Genomic DNA, 15,913 nt, shown 5'->3' with positions numbered 1-15,913 from the left:
GTTCGTAAATGGGGACGACATTTTTGAGTTGGTGACTTGGGGATTTGGTGGGGAATATCCCGCAATTTGGGGATTTATTATTTATAATTTTACTCTGCTAGGCTCATACATTATTCTACAACTGTGAAATTATTTCGTGAGCACTTGGACCTGAATATTGTCCCTCATCAGTTGGAGTATTTTAGAAGTAAAATTTTTGGTGGCCGAATCCAATTTTAGTTTTTCTGAGGAATTTTAATTTAAGTTGGGGATTTTTGGGGACGAACGCGTAACATTTTGGGGACAAGAAATACTGGCAACACCGCTCCGGATGACTGAGAAATGGGCGAAAGAGAATGGTCTAGAGGAGGCTAGAACCGAAAATTTTGCATTGGCAGTGGTTAGACAAAGCACGGGAAAAATTTTAATCCTCAATCTAATTTCAGATGTGCCAAATGCAATGACATATCCAACAATGGCTTTGCGGTTTTTTAGAGTATATTCGAAAGGCATGGAACTTGAAATCGGCTGAAATATTAGCAATAAAACAGGTTGCTGTGATTGGCTGTGAAGTAATGTTGCAACAAATATTGTCATTAATATATATTCAGTTAGTCAATATGCAATAAAATCCTTGGATTCTGTGTTCTTCAACTTTAAAATGACTGATGCAAATCTCTCAACAAGATGACTGAACAGTACAATATTCACTTAATATGGGTACCTGACCACAGGAACATACCACGGATCTGCAATGCGGCTGCAGTTGAATGTCCACTCAATTGGGGACCATATCCTTGATGATTCAAGCGAAGCGACTGATGTGATGAGAGTCCAAGAAGTTATGCAGTAGGTGTACTCAGAAGGTAGAGAACTCAGAAGTGCTCCAGACCACTCTGGGATTAAAAATTGCAAGCTCGTTTGGTTTTCCTGTTTTCTTTTTACCCTAATACAGGAAATCCTCTTCATTCAGGTGCAAAGTATTTCGGTCACATAAGCTTCTCCTGATTTCTTCTTAAAATTTTGCAAAGGCTAATAGAGGTCTATCTTCGAACTTGTACTGTCAATTGTCAATCGACTCTTGCTTCTTCTTATAGAATATGCACTTTCAAATAGGCCGATCAAATGAAAAATTCCCACAATTCCCCTTAGGAAAATATTACTTCGTAATTCTTCTTAAATTCTCACGGAGCTCACGCAAAGCAGCATACCCTAGACTAAACTCAAGGAGGAAAGCTCAACTCAAAAAGTTAGGTTATAGATGGACTCATTCAGTATGTTCTTTAACACAAGACAAATTTCATAAGAGCTTTGTAAGACTGGAAAAAGCACCATTCGAGGTTAAGGTTGGGTTAGAACCACAAATAAAAGTACTGCACAGTACATCGAGAACAAACTTTAGAGTGGTTTACGAAAACCTTCAACTTTTCAAATTAGAATGCCTTGCATTAGACTCAAGGGGTACCAAATCCTTTATTGAATCATCAAGGATTTGGTCCCCCTTGAGCCAAGTGACAGATGTAATGAGAGTCCAAGAAATTATATAGTGGAATCTTTCTGGAACATCTTTAAAAAGTGACGTTCTTGTACACCCATAAGAACAAACGTAGAGAGGGGCTCAACATCTCTATGGAATTGGTAATTGCGAACACATTTGACTTTTGGAATAATGCGGGAAATCCCCTTCATTCAGGAGCAAACGATTTCGGTTACATAAGCTTCTCCTGATTTCTTCTAAAGACGGTGAAGACTCTGCATTGATTGACTTTTTCTTCTTCTTATATAAAGAGCACATTCAAGAAGGCCCTCCCCAAATGAAAAATTCCCACAATTTCCCTATGGGAAATATTTCTTCGAAACTCTCCTTAAATGCTTACGAAGCAATATGGGGGAGTGTAAGCGGATTGGTGGAAAAACACAATGAAATTTCAACTTGCGTTGGTGGACATATTCCATGGCACATTGGCGCCAGCCATCGGTTAACACAAACCCAAGGAACCAGTCATGCAGTCAGTTGCCATAGCAACTTTACATCGACACCGACAAGAACAACGCCATAGATAATCCGTTGACATTCAATAGAATCCAAATAAATCCTAAACTGGAACAGGAATACTATGAAAACTGGAAATTTTCAACGCAACATAAATTTATTTCGACCACAAATTTCCTTTTATTTTTTGTTTTGGGAAAATTCATAAAAATAAACAACACACAAATACCAACCAAACACAATGATCCCCGAAAGGCATACCAAATTCGATTTAAGATAAAAACGATGCTGCTGTTTCTGTTGCTGCGGCTGCTGCTGTACAAATGTTTTTCGATTGCATTCGAAAGTTTTGCAATTTCGGTTAGAGTTTTGAGAAATTTCATTTTCTCTTCTTTTTTTGGTAATTTATATTTTAATGGGAATCTTAGAAGAAGGAAATCCGTTTACTCATTCGAAATGCATGCAGAATCTAAAGAAATACAATTTAGAATACAATAGGGAGGTCTGTGGTTCAACAAATTTTATAAGCGGATAAGAGATATGGAGGAATATATATTGTTAAGTATAACTAGCCAGCAAAAAAATTGGAAGCTGTTCTACAAACGTATCATTTTAAGCGCATCTTGGGATCCTCCATCAATTTTCCCCATATTCCGATGACGTTATTTTCTGCCAGTCAGAAAATAAGCTATTTGGTCGTTTAAACTCAAAATTTAAATTTTGGAGAATTAAATGTCGCAAAATAGAATAGAAAGTCAATAAAAAAGTAAAAAATTATGAAAATGAAAAATTAGATAAAAAATTAAAAGTTCTACCAAAGATATCCTTAATCGAATTACTTGGGTTGTCATAGGGCGGAACTCATGTTTTTGCGCATCCGCTTCATTCATTTTCGAAATTTTTCTTAACTTTTTCGATCGAAAATTTCACGTCTGCCGAGAAATGATTCGATACACTGTTGCCACTCGATCCAAAATTTGGAAAAAAAAATTACCAATAAAACTACCAAAACATCAGGAATTCTACCAATCTATAGAGAAAATTCCTCGATTTTATTTCGAATGTGCTGAGCGAGTCTTTGCAGTATCTCTCGGAGTGGACTCTAGGATGCGGTGTAGGGGTGAACCTTGGTAAGACGGAGTTGGTACTGTTCACCAAGAGGAGAAAGGTTATCGGGTACAAGTCTCCTGAATTCCAGGGCATAAAGTTGACGCTCTCGAAATCAGCGAAGAACCTAGGAATTATTTTGGACTCCAGGCTGAACTGGATGGAGAATACTGCCGATCGCATTAAGAGGACCTATGCGGCACTATACTCGTGTCAAATATTGCTCGGGCAGAGATGGGGAATGAGGCCTTCTCCTTTTTGGCTGGCTTTATACCGCGGTTGTAAGACCTGTGGCCACATATGGCTGTCATGTTTAGTGGATAATCGTGAGACACCAAAATCATATATCGAGAATAAATAGGATAAATAGGACTGCACTCGTCTATATGACAGATGCCATGAGGACCACAGCCACTGCCGCTCTGGAGGTACTGATGGGATTTATTCCCACTCGATTTACACGTAAGGAAGACGACTGAAGTGACACTCTGAGACTTAAGAACTTGAATACGCTGGAGAGGACAGCCTGCAGGCATACTGAAATTCAGGCCGGGCAGTATAGAGAGACGGACCATATGGCCACGGAGCATGTTTATGGAGGATTGGTAAGACAGGAGGATACCCTTCGAAACCCTGAACATGTATGCGGACGGATCAAAGATGGAGGAAGGAACGGGCAGAGGAATCTATTGTAGTGAACTAGGAATAATGGAGTCTTACACGCTGGATAGTGATTGCAGTATTTTTCAGGCTGAGATTTCTGCGATCACAAAGGCTGTTGATGAGTCCGTTATTCAGAAGCGATATCAGCTTCTTCATCGACAGTCAGGCAGCTATAAAGGCATTGTGCAGTGCTGACATAAGGTCTAGGGTAGTCAGCCGCTGTCGTCGAGAACTCAAGGTTCCCACTGAACAGCATAATATAACTCTGTGCTGGGTAACTGTGCACTATGGGATAATAGGAAATAAGAAAGCGGATGTGCTGGCTAAGGAGGGTGCTCGTGGAACGAACAACGTCCTAGCGGACGTTTTTCCTCCGCTATCTTCTTATCATTACATGATAGAGGTTAAATATGATGAGCTATGGCGAAGACGCTGGGTCTCTTCGGATGGTTGCGAGCAAACCAAGTTGATATGGGATGAAAAAAAAACGTAGGAACTGTGAAATTTTGTTGTCGATGAACAGAGAGGAATTACGACCATTGATTGGTATCATAACAGGACATAACACACTTGGGAAACACATGATAAGAATAGGACTTAAAGACGATGATATCTGTAGATGGTGCCTGGACCCGGAAGTTACGGAGGACTCGTACCACTTCCTGTGTCAGTGCCCAGCTTTATCCTTTAGAAGAAACAAGATACTGGGCTCCTTTTTCTTTCAGGCTCTCACTGATCTGCGGGAGTGCAGCTTAAGGAACATACTTGCATTCATCAGGGCCTCTGGTTGGTTATTCTGAGATTTCTTTCAAAGAGAACGAGCAGGTGGAAGTTTCTGGGATAAAGCGGACCGCATCGGAAGGAGAAAGATTGAAAAATCACATCGAGGGATCACAATGGACCTATACTGGTCTAAATGGGCATCAATTCAAGAAAATTGATGTCACCCTCTACAACCTAACCTAACCTAACCTAACCTACCAATCTACCAGACAGTAAAAAGTCTACCACTCTTGGTAGAATTCTATCTGTGGCAACTATGGTATCACTGTTGCCACTCGATCAAAAAATAATCTACCAAAATTTGGAAAAAATTGTACCAAAAAAACTACCATACCAATTTTTTTCGCAAAATTTTATTTTTACAGAAAATGTTGTTAATATTTTATTTCTATAAAAAATGTTTAATATTTTATTTGTATATTTTACTTATTTATATATATGTATATCTCAAACTTTAATTAATAAAAAAATGTCTGAATTTTATTTCTATAGAAAATTTTGTCAAAATTTTATTTCTAGAGAAAATGTTGTCAAAATTGTATTTTTATCGAAAATTTTGTCAAAATTATATTTCTATAGAACACTTTGTCAAAATTGCATTTCTATGGAAAATTATTTAAAAATTTTATTTCTTTAAAACATTTTGTTAAAAATTGATATCTATAGAAAATTTAGCAAAATCTACCAAAACATCAGGAATTCTACCAATCTACCAGACAGTAAAAAATCTACCATTTTTGGTAGAATTCTACCAACTGTGGCAACCATGGTACCACTGTTGCCACTCGAGCCAAAAATAATAAAATTTGGAAAAAATTTTACCAAAAAAATTTTTTTGCAAAATTTTATTTTTATAGAAAATGTTGTCAATATTTTATTTCTATAAAAAAATTTAATATTTTATTTCTACAGTAAATTTTCCCAAATTTTTATTCATAAAAACAAATTTTGTCAGAATTTTATTTCTATAGAACATTTTTTCAATATTTTATTACTATAGAGAATTTTATCAAATTTGTATTTTTATCGAAAATTTTGTCAAAATTGTATTCTATGGAAAATTATGTCAAAATTTAATTTCTTTAAAACATTTTGTTAAAAATTTATTTCTCTAAAAAATTTTATTTCTATAGAAAATTTAGCACAATCTACCAAAACATCAGGAACTCTATCAATCTACCAGACAGTAAAAAATCTACCATTTTTGGTAGAATTCTACCAACTGTGGCAACTATGGTCGGTATTTTTTGAAAATTTCATTTATTTCATTCATCCTTACTGTGTTTCATACAAAGTAGAATTCAACAATTCTAAATTCAATGCCAAACCAGCGTAAAATAAAGGGGGTTTCCACATGAAAAGAATATCTTGTGAAGTGAAAATGAAGTCCATCTTTAGGCGAGCATATTTGGATGGACTTGAAAAGTAATGTCTTTGGAAGAACTTCCATTTTTTTGCTGGCTAATTGTGAACCGATGTGAAAACATTTTCGCACGGTAATTAGAGAGCCAAATTTCAACCGGATCGGATGCTGTATGTACTTGCTTTAAAATTTGTTCAAAGAAAAAATTGTTTGTACTAAGCAAAAATATAATGTTTCAACCTAAGTATAAGAGACTGGCATAGAATTTCTCTCTGAACAAGATGGGTCAGAGAGAATAAAAATACAAGAGTACGAAAATTTCTCTTCTACAAAAACAACAAAGTCAACCGTATTGATGTCGCACAATGCCTGCAGCTTTAGTATTATCGACATTGTGGTCGGTCGAAGCGCTGTTTTGATAAATTGTTTATAAAGGCATCGGCAGTTATAATTTCAAATTGTCTACCAAAAAATGTAATGGAATGAAAACATTTATAAAAAATAACACTTGTTGCTACAAAGTAGGTTTTAAATCCTATTTTTTTTTACGTTTCGTAAAGCCGGCAGAGAACTGAACAGGGTGACGCCGACGCAAACTGTATGATATTTGAGAGAAGCGCCGACAAAAACTGCATGATATTAGAGACATTTTCCTCATGACTGCCACCTACTGACGCAGTTTCTCTCTGGATGTTCTCTCTGGATGGGTTACAAACACGGTTGCCACATTTGATAGCTTTCTACAAAAAATGGTAAATTTTGTTCTGTTTGGTAGATTGGAAGAATTCTTGATGTTTTGGTAGATTCTGCAAAATATTTCTCTCCAGCTAAGAGGTACGTCACAAATTTTCTATATAAATAAAATTCTTATAAAGTTTTTTTTATACTAATGAAATTTTGATAAAATTTTTTTTATAGAACACACAATTTTGACAAACGTTTTAATAGACATAAAATTTTCTACAGAAATAAAATTTTGACTAAATTTTCTGTAGAAAAAATGTTGACAAAAATTTCGATAGGAAAAAAATTTTAAAAAATGTCGATAGCAATAAAAAACACAATTTTTTCTATGAATACAATTTTGACAAAAAATGTTTTTTTGATAAAATTTTTGCCTTAATTTTCTATAGAAATGAAATTTTGACATATTTTTTATAAAAATAAAAATTGTCTACGAAGTCAATACTAAGTCACTATCTTTAAAAAATTCAATTATAGTCATACTATGAATTGTCCTTTGTGGGAAAATTCTCCCTTTTGTTGGAAGTAGTATTTTTTTCTTTCTTTGATACGTTTATAATTCAAGGGATATTTACCCCAATAAATGATCGCTATTGAGGGTGATCATAAAAAAAAAAAACAAATAAACTTCAAAATCTTTTAAAATTCATTTAATTGAATTTTTTCTTGTGTTCCTACATAGAAAAAATTACACGAAAATTTTTCCAATTAAAATATTAATTGAGTTTTAAAAAATATACAATTAAAAATTTAATTGATTCAACAAATTTTTTAATTGAAACAAACATCAATCACAAAAATTAATAGTATTGAAAATACTCCAAATACTCTCTTTGTTGTTGTGGACTGTATGTAGGTATTACAGAGAAGACTATGTCCCGCAAGAGTAACGTCAGCAGAACGAACAGGTGGATACAGATGCTAAACGAAACCGCTTTGTTATGATGGTTGAAAATTATGTCTAAAGCAAGGAGATATCATAGCCCAGCACAATAATTCAAACCCACACCCTCAAAAAAAATTGCTTCTCTAACATATGTTCCAAACATATTTTGCAGGAAGCTCATATATTTTTGGATACTGCCGAAACATTAATATGTTTGTTTTGTGTGAACAAATTATACGTTTGGAAGCATTTTGAGCCCAAAAATATTATATGCTTGGAAGAATTTTGCCCAAAGAAGATTGTGCTCATTCCCTCGCATAATTTTCACTTCCACGAAATTTTTTAGTTCTTGGCACCTTTTTCGGTAATACAAATAATGTTGAAGAAATTATTCAATTTTATAATTTTTTTTTAATTTTACCTTTCGCCTGCACGGAGAATCGCACCAAGGACCATACAGTTCGTAAGCCAACACACTATCCACTGGGCTACGTAGCTGTTATAGTCACCAGTAGAAAATTATCGTTATAAGTTACATTTATATAGTATAGTTTGCAGCGCCCACGAACCCATGCAAACAACATTATTTAACAGAAACATGCATTTGTTGGCCACGTGGAGCAGTGGTTATCATGTCTACCTTGCATGCAAAGTATCGTGGGTTCAATCTCTGCTCCGACCGAACACTTGTTTTTTATTTACACATTTATAGAAGACGATGGTTCGTTAAAGAAATCGTATGTTCCGATTTCTTTTAACGAACCATGAAAAAAATTTTGCCCATAATACCAAAATGACGAACAAAACACATGTCCACACATCAGCGTTGCCAATTTAGCTTTTTTTCCCGCTAGATTTGGCTTTTTTTGAAGACGTTTAGCGGGAAAAAAAATGTATTTAGCTTTTAGCTTTTTTTCTGGCCTTTTTTTATTACCCTTTTAGCTATTTTTGACTTTTTTTATTTTCGACATGTTCCTATTGAAATATGGAGAGAGAGAGCTCTCTGTCACTCTCTGAATAAAATATCACAACATATATATGTTTACTCGAAATTTGTAAATTTATATATGTTTACATTCACACATATTATTTTTATGAAACATTCATGCCCCAAACATAATATATTCTAACATATTAACATATGTGTCCCAAACATTTATTGTTAGTTTGAGAACATTACATGTTTGCACTTAAATATATTGTGTTTAAAAATTGTGCCCGAAACACATTTTGTTTATATCGGAACATATGAAAAACATATTTTTCTAACAGTGCAGAAGAAAACAAGTATATACGACCGTAAGTTCGGCCAGGCTGAATCTTATGTACCCTCCACCATGGATTGCAAAGAAACTTGTACTAAAGACTGTCATCCACTATCGAATTACTTGGGTAACGGTAACACTTGCCGATGGCAAGGTATCTTAAAACATGTCCGTGAAGTTAAAGTTAACTTTATCTTAGCGGAGACAAAAACCGAGCTATGTTCACTTTGTACAAAAGTTCAGCTAAATAATGAACATAGCTCAATTACGTAGGAAGGAAAAATGAATATTAAATAAAATTATTAATTTTTAATGCGAAACATCCTGTAGGTAAACGAAGCTAAAGCAATTTAATAGAAATATGTATAAAGTGCTGGAAAAAATACAAAGATTTATTGAAAATCCCACATAGTCAGCGAAAATTGGACTATAAAACTGAAAGCTAAAATTTAGAATTTAGGTCACTGTGCCAAAAATCGGCATGGGGGGGATATACCAAGTAGTGGTGGAGACAGCTCTCCCCGAGTAGAATACGAATCTGAAATCAGATTATTCAATTGGTTAACAGTTTTTGAGAAATTTCGGTCTTAAGTTGAAATTCAGATTTTGGGCCGATTTTAGTATTTGGGCCACTGTGCCAAAAATCGGCATGGGGGGGATATACCAAGTAGTGGTGGAGACAGCTCTCCCCGAGTAGAATACGAATCTGAAATCAGATTATTCAATTGGTTAACAGTTTTTGAGAAATTTCGGTCTTAAGTTGAAATTCAGATTTTGGGCCGATTTTAGTATTTGGGCCACTGTGCCAAAAATCGGCATGGGGGGGATATACCAAGTAGTGGTGGAGACAGCTCTCCCCGAGTAGAATACGAATCTGAAATCAGATTATTCAATTGGTTAACAGTTTTTGAGAAATTTCGGTCTTAAGTTGAAATTCAGATTTTGGGCCGATTTTAGTATTTGGGCCACTGTGCCAAAAATCGGCATGGGGGGATATAACAAGTAGTGGTGGAGACAGCTCTCCCCGAGTAGAATACGAATCTGAAATCAGATTATTCAATTGGTTAACAGTTTTTGAGAAATTTCGGTCTTAAGTTGAAATTCAGATTTTGGGCCGATTTTAGTATTTGGGCCACTGTGCCAAAAATCGGCATGGGGGGGATATACCAAGTAGTGGTGGAGACAGCTCTCCCCGAGTAGAATACGAATCTGAAATCAGATTATTCAATTGGTTAACAGTTTTTGAGAAATTTCGGTCTTAAGTTGAAATTCAGATTTTGGGCCGATTTTAGTATTTGGGCCACTGTGCCAAAAATCGGCATGGGGGGGATATACCAAGTAGTGGTGGAGACAGCTCTCCCCGAGTAGAATACGAATCTGAAATCAGATTATTCAATTGGTTAACAGTTTTTGAGAAATTTCGGTCTTAAGTTGAAATTCAGATTTTGGGCCGATTTTAGTATTTGGGCCACTGTGCCAAAAATCGGCATGGGGGGGATATACCAAGTAGTGGTGGAGACAGCTCTCCCCGAGTAGAATACGAATCTGAAATCAGATTATTCAATTGGTTAACAGTTTTTGAGAAATTTCGGTCTTAAGTTGAAATTCAGATTTTGGGCCGATTTTAGTATTTGGGCCACTGTGCCAAAAATCGGCATGGGGGGGATATACCAAGTAGTGGTGGAGACAGCTCTCCCCGAGTAGAATACGAATCTGAAATCAGATTATTCAATTGGTTAACAGTTTTTGAGAAATTTCGGTCTTAAGTTGAAATTCAGATTTTGGGCCGATTTTAGTATTTGGGCCACTGTGCCAAAAATCAGCATGGGGGGGATATACCAAGTAGTGGTGGAGACAGCTCTCCCCGAGTAGAATACGAATCTGAAATCAGATTATTCAATTGGTTAACAGTTTTTGAGAAATTTCGGTCTTAAGTTGAAATTCAGATTTTGGGCCGATTTTAGTATTTGGGCCACTGTGCCAAAAATCGGCATGGGGGGGATATACCAAGTAGTGGTGGAGACAGCTCTCCCCGAGTAGAATACGAATCTGAAATCAGATTATTCAATTGGTTAACAGTTTTTGAGAAATTTCGGTCTTAAGTTGAAATTCAGATTTTGGGCCGATTTTAGTATTTGGGCCACTGTGCCAAAAATCGGCATGGGGGGATATAACAAGTAGTGGTGGAGACAGCTCTCCCCGAGTAGAATACGAATCTGAAATCAGATTATTCAATTGGTTAACAGTTTTTGAGAAATTTCGGTCTTAAGTTGAAATTCAGATTTTGGGCCGATTTTAGTATTTGGGCCACTGTGCCAAAAATCGGCATGGGGGGGATATACCAAGTAGTGGTGGAGACAGCTCTCCCCGAGTAGAATACGAATCTGAAATCAGATTATTCAATTGGTTAACAGTTTTTGAGAAATTTCGGTCTTAAGTTGAAATTCAGATTTTGGGCCGATTTTAGTATTTGGGCCACTGTGCCAAAAATCGGCATGGGGGGGATATAACAAGTAGTGGTGGAGACAGCTCTCCCCGAGTAGAATACGAATCTGAAATCAGATTATTCAATTGGTTAACCAATTGGTTAACCAATTGAATAATCTGATTTCAGATTCGTATTCTACTCGGGGAGAGCTGTCTCCACCACTACTTGGTGGAGACAGCTCTCCCCGGTGGTTAACCAATTGAATAATCTGATTTCAGATTCGTATTCTACTCGGGGAGAGCTGTCTCCACCACTACTTGGTATATCCCCCCCATGCCGATTTTTGGCACAGTGGCCCAAATACTAAAATCGGCCCAAAATCTGAATTTCAACTTAAGACTGAAATTTCTCAAAAACTGTTAACCAATTGAATAATCTGATTTCAGATTCGTATTCTACTCGGGGAGAGCTGTCTCCACCACTACTTGGTATATCCCCCCCATGCCGATTTTTGGCACAGTGGCCCAAATACTAAAATCGGCCCAAAATCTGAATTTCAACTTAAGACCGAAATTTCTCAAAAACTGTTAACCAATTGAATAATCTGATTTCAGATTCGTATTCTACTCGGGGAGAGCTGTCTCCACCACTACTTGGTATATCCCCCCCATGCCGATTTTTGGCACAGTGGCCCAAATACTAAAATCGGCCCAAAATCTGAATTTCAACTTAAGACCGAAATTTCTCAAAAACTGTTAACCAATTGAATAATCTGATTTCAGATTCGTATTCTACTCGGGGAGAGCTGTCTCCACCACTACTTGGTATATCCCCCCCATGCCGATTTTTGGCACAGTGGCCCAAATACTAAAATCGGCCCAAAATCTGAATTTCAACTTAAGACCGAAATTTCTCAAAAACTGTTAACCAATTGAATAATCTGATTTCAGATTCGTATTCTACTCGGGGAGAGCTGTCTCCACCACTACTTGGTATATCCCCCCCATGCCGATTTTTGGCACAGTGGCCCAAATACTAAAATCGGCCCAAAATCTGAATTTCAACTTAAGACCGAAATTTCTCAAAAACTGTTAACCAATTGAATAATCTGATTTCAGATTCGTATTCTACTCGGGGAGAGCTGTCTCCACCACTACTTGGTATATCCCCCCCATGCCGATTTTTGGCACAGTGACCTAAATTCTAAATTTTAGCTTTCAGTTTTATAGTCCAATTTTCGCTGACTATGTGGGATTTTCAATAAATCTTTGTATTTTTTCCAGCACTTTATACATATTTCTATTAAATTGCTTTAGCTTCGTTTACCTACAGGATGTTTCGCATTAAAAATTAATAATTTTATTTAATATTCATTTTTCCTTCCTACGTAATTGAGCTATGTTCATTATTTAGCTGAACTTTTGTACAAATTGAACATAGCTCGGTTTTTGTCTCCGCTAAGATAAAGTTAACTTTAACTTCACGGACATCTTAAAACCGTCTTCTCATTTGTAAGTTAGTCCATACGGGGTATAAGCCGCGTAAATACGTATATAATTCAGTTTTACAAAATTTTCTATAGAAATAAAAAAATTTTTCTACAGGAATAAAATTTGGACAAAATTTTCTATACAAATAAAATTTTGACAAAATTTTGTATAGCAATAAAATTTTGACAACATTTTCTAGAGAAATAAAATTTTGACAAAATTTTCTATAAAAATAAAATCTTGACAAAATATTGTGTAGTAATAAAATTTTGACAAAATTTTCTATAGTAATAAAAATTTGACAATATTTTCAATAGTAATAAAATTTTGACAAAATTTACTATAGAAATAAAATTTTGGTAGATTATTTTTGGGGATCGGCTATATATAACTATAGACCGATATGGGCCAATTTTCGCGTGGTTGTCAGCGCCCATATACTAGCGCAATGTACCAAATTTCACCACGTAACAAATTTCGACCGGATCGGGTGAATTTTGTTCTTCCAAGGGGCTCCGGAGTTCAAATCTGGGGATCGCTTTATATGGGGGCTATATATAATTGTGGACCGATATGGACCAATTCCTGCATGGTTGTTATAGACCATATACTAACATCACGTACCAAATTTCAACCGAAGCGGATGAATTTTGCTCATCCACGAGGCTCCGGAGGTCAAATCTGGGGATCGGTTTATGGGGGCTATATATAATTATGGATCGATGTGGACCAATTTTTGCATGGTTGTTAGAGACCATATACTAACACCATGTACCAAATTTCAGCCGGATCGGATGAAATTTGCTTCTCTTAGAGGCTCCGCAAACCAAATCGGGAGATCGGTTTATATGGGGGCTATATATAATTATGGACCGATGTGGACCAATTTTTGCATGGTTATTAGAGACCATATACTAACACCATGTACCAAATTTCAACCGAAGCGGATGAATTTTGCTCATCCACGAGGCTCCGGAGGTCAAATCAGGGGATCGGTTTATATGGGGGCTATATATAATTATGGACCGATATCGACCAATTTTGGCATGGGTGTTTGAGGCCATATACTAACATCACGTACCAAATTTCAACCGAAGCGGATGAATTTTGCTCATCCACGAGGCTCCGGAGGTCAAATCTGGGGATTGGTTTATATGGGGGCTATATATAATTATGGCCCGATATGGACCAATTCCTGCATGGTTGTTAGATACCATATACTAACACCATGTACCAAATTTCAACCGAAGCGGATGAATTTGGCTCATCCACGAGGCTCTGGAGGTCAAATCTGGGGATCGGTTTATATGGTGGCTATATATAATTATGGACCGATGTGGACCAATTTTTGCATGGTTATTAGAGACGATATACTAACACCATGTACCAAATTTCAGCCGGATCGGATGAAATTTGCTTCTCTTAGAGGCTCCGCAAGCCAAATCGGGGGATCGGTTTATATGGGGGCTATACGTAAAAGTGGTCCGATATGACCCATTTGCAATACCATCCGACCTACATCAATAACAACTACTTGTGCCAAGTCGATAGCTTGTTTCGTTGGCGTGATTTCAACAGAAGGACGGACGGACCTGCTTAGATCGACTCAGAATTTCACCACGACCCAGAATATACACGCTCACAAAAAATCGCTTCTGTAACATATACTCCCAAACATATTTTGCTTCAAGCATATACATTTTTGGGTATTGCCCAAACATTTATATGTTTGATCTCTTCCAATATATAATATGTTTGAAAGCATATTGGTCTAAACAATATATGTTTGGGTAGTCTAAGTTCCAAACATTTTGTATTTTTGCATCCAAATTCAATAATGTTGTCTTCCAAAAAACAATATGTTATTATGTGAACATATAATATGTTTGGAAGCATTTTGCACCCAAAAATATTATATGCTTAAAAAAAATTCTCCCAAAACAATATTGTGCTCAAAATTTTATTTATTTATTTATATATTTACAATCATAATGAATTATGAAAATAAACAGGTAATATAGGTGCTAACAACATAGGTTTTCGACCTGAATGCTCAAAATTTTGTTTCTGCCTAATTGTATATTCCCCCACATCTTTCTCACTTCCACGAGATTTTTTAGTTCTTAGCACCTTTTTCTGTAATACAAACATTGTAGAAGAAATTATTCAATTTTATGATTTTTATTTTATTTTAATTTTACCTTTTGTCGGACGGGGATTCGAACAGCGGACCACACAGTTTGTAAGGATCATAGAAGGTTAGGTTAGGTTGTCAAAGAAGTAGTTGATCAATTGCCCAAGGAAAAATAAAATGTTAATTTTGTAATAACTAGCAACCACCAACTTAATTCAATATCGGTCCTTGTTAAATAGCGCTCCAAGCTACTAAACACATATATGTTTATAGGCTATTTCTAAATTAATATATGTTTGCATCCAATCATATTATATTTACAAACATTTTATGTCCCAAACATAATATGTTCTAACATATTAACATATATGTCCCAAACATGTTATGCTAGTTTATGAACATTATATGCTTGCACTCAAAAATATTGTGTTTAAAAATTTGTGTTCCAAACATATAATGTATATAGCCAAACATATGAAAAACAGTCTTTTTCATCCGTGTATATACTTTATGGGGTCTTAGAGCAATATTTCGATGTGTTACAAACGGAATGACAAAGTTAATATACCCCCATCCTATGGTGGATGGTATAAAAAGGAGTAACACACGTGGGTTAAAATTCAAGTGGAGATTTTATTGATGACGATAGTTCTCACCAAGTGTTTGGGTATGCAGCTGCCGGAAAAGTGGCAAATTGAATGTTTCCTACGAGTTTCATTACGATTTGACGTTTCTTTTTACGTTTATATTACAACTAGATGTAGACTAAAATTCAAGTGATTTTCAAACTAATTTCAGTTACAATTCAAAAATTCATAATAAATAAAAAATGTAATAATAAGTCTAAACAGACATGTTTAGACAGGTATCAATTAATTTTTTAATTGACTTTCAATTAATTTTTAATTGATACTATTGAAGACATTTAAAAAAAATTAATTGGATCAATTAATTTCGTGATTGAATCAGAAAAAAATTTTTTTGTCTGTATTCTTGTGATACCGTTTTGTAAATTAGTCTGCCACCTTATATTGCTAGTGACATTTTTTGTATCACGTTTTAGAAACCTGCAACGATG

General features: G+C 35.7%; 1 protein-coding gene across 1 annotated transcript in view; it reads right to left on the bottom strand.

Moving 5' to 3' along the window:
- plum (IgSF transmembrane protein plum) overlaps window positions 1-15,913 on the bottom strand; it is a 499,814-nt gene that overhangs the window by 433,984 nt on the left and 49,917 nt on the right. The window lies entirely within an intron of this gene.

This window comes from Haematobia irritans, chromosome 1 (assembly GCF_050003625.1).
Source record: "Haematobia irritans isolate KBUSLIRL chromosome 1, ASM5000362v1, whole genome shotgun sequence".
In the NCBI taxonomy this organism is placed as follows: Eukaryota; Metazoa; Arthropoda; class Insecta; order Diptera; family Muscidae; genus Haematobia; species Haematobia irritans.
Note: the sequence above shows the minus strand (reverse complement) of the source record. Positions and strands in the feature narration are given on the sequence as shown.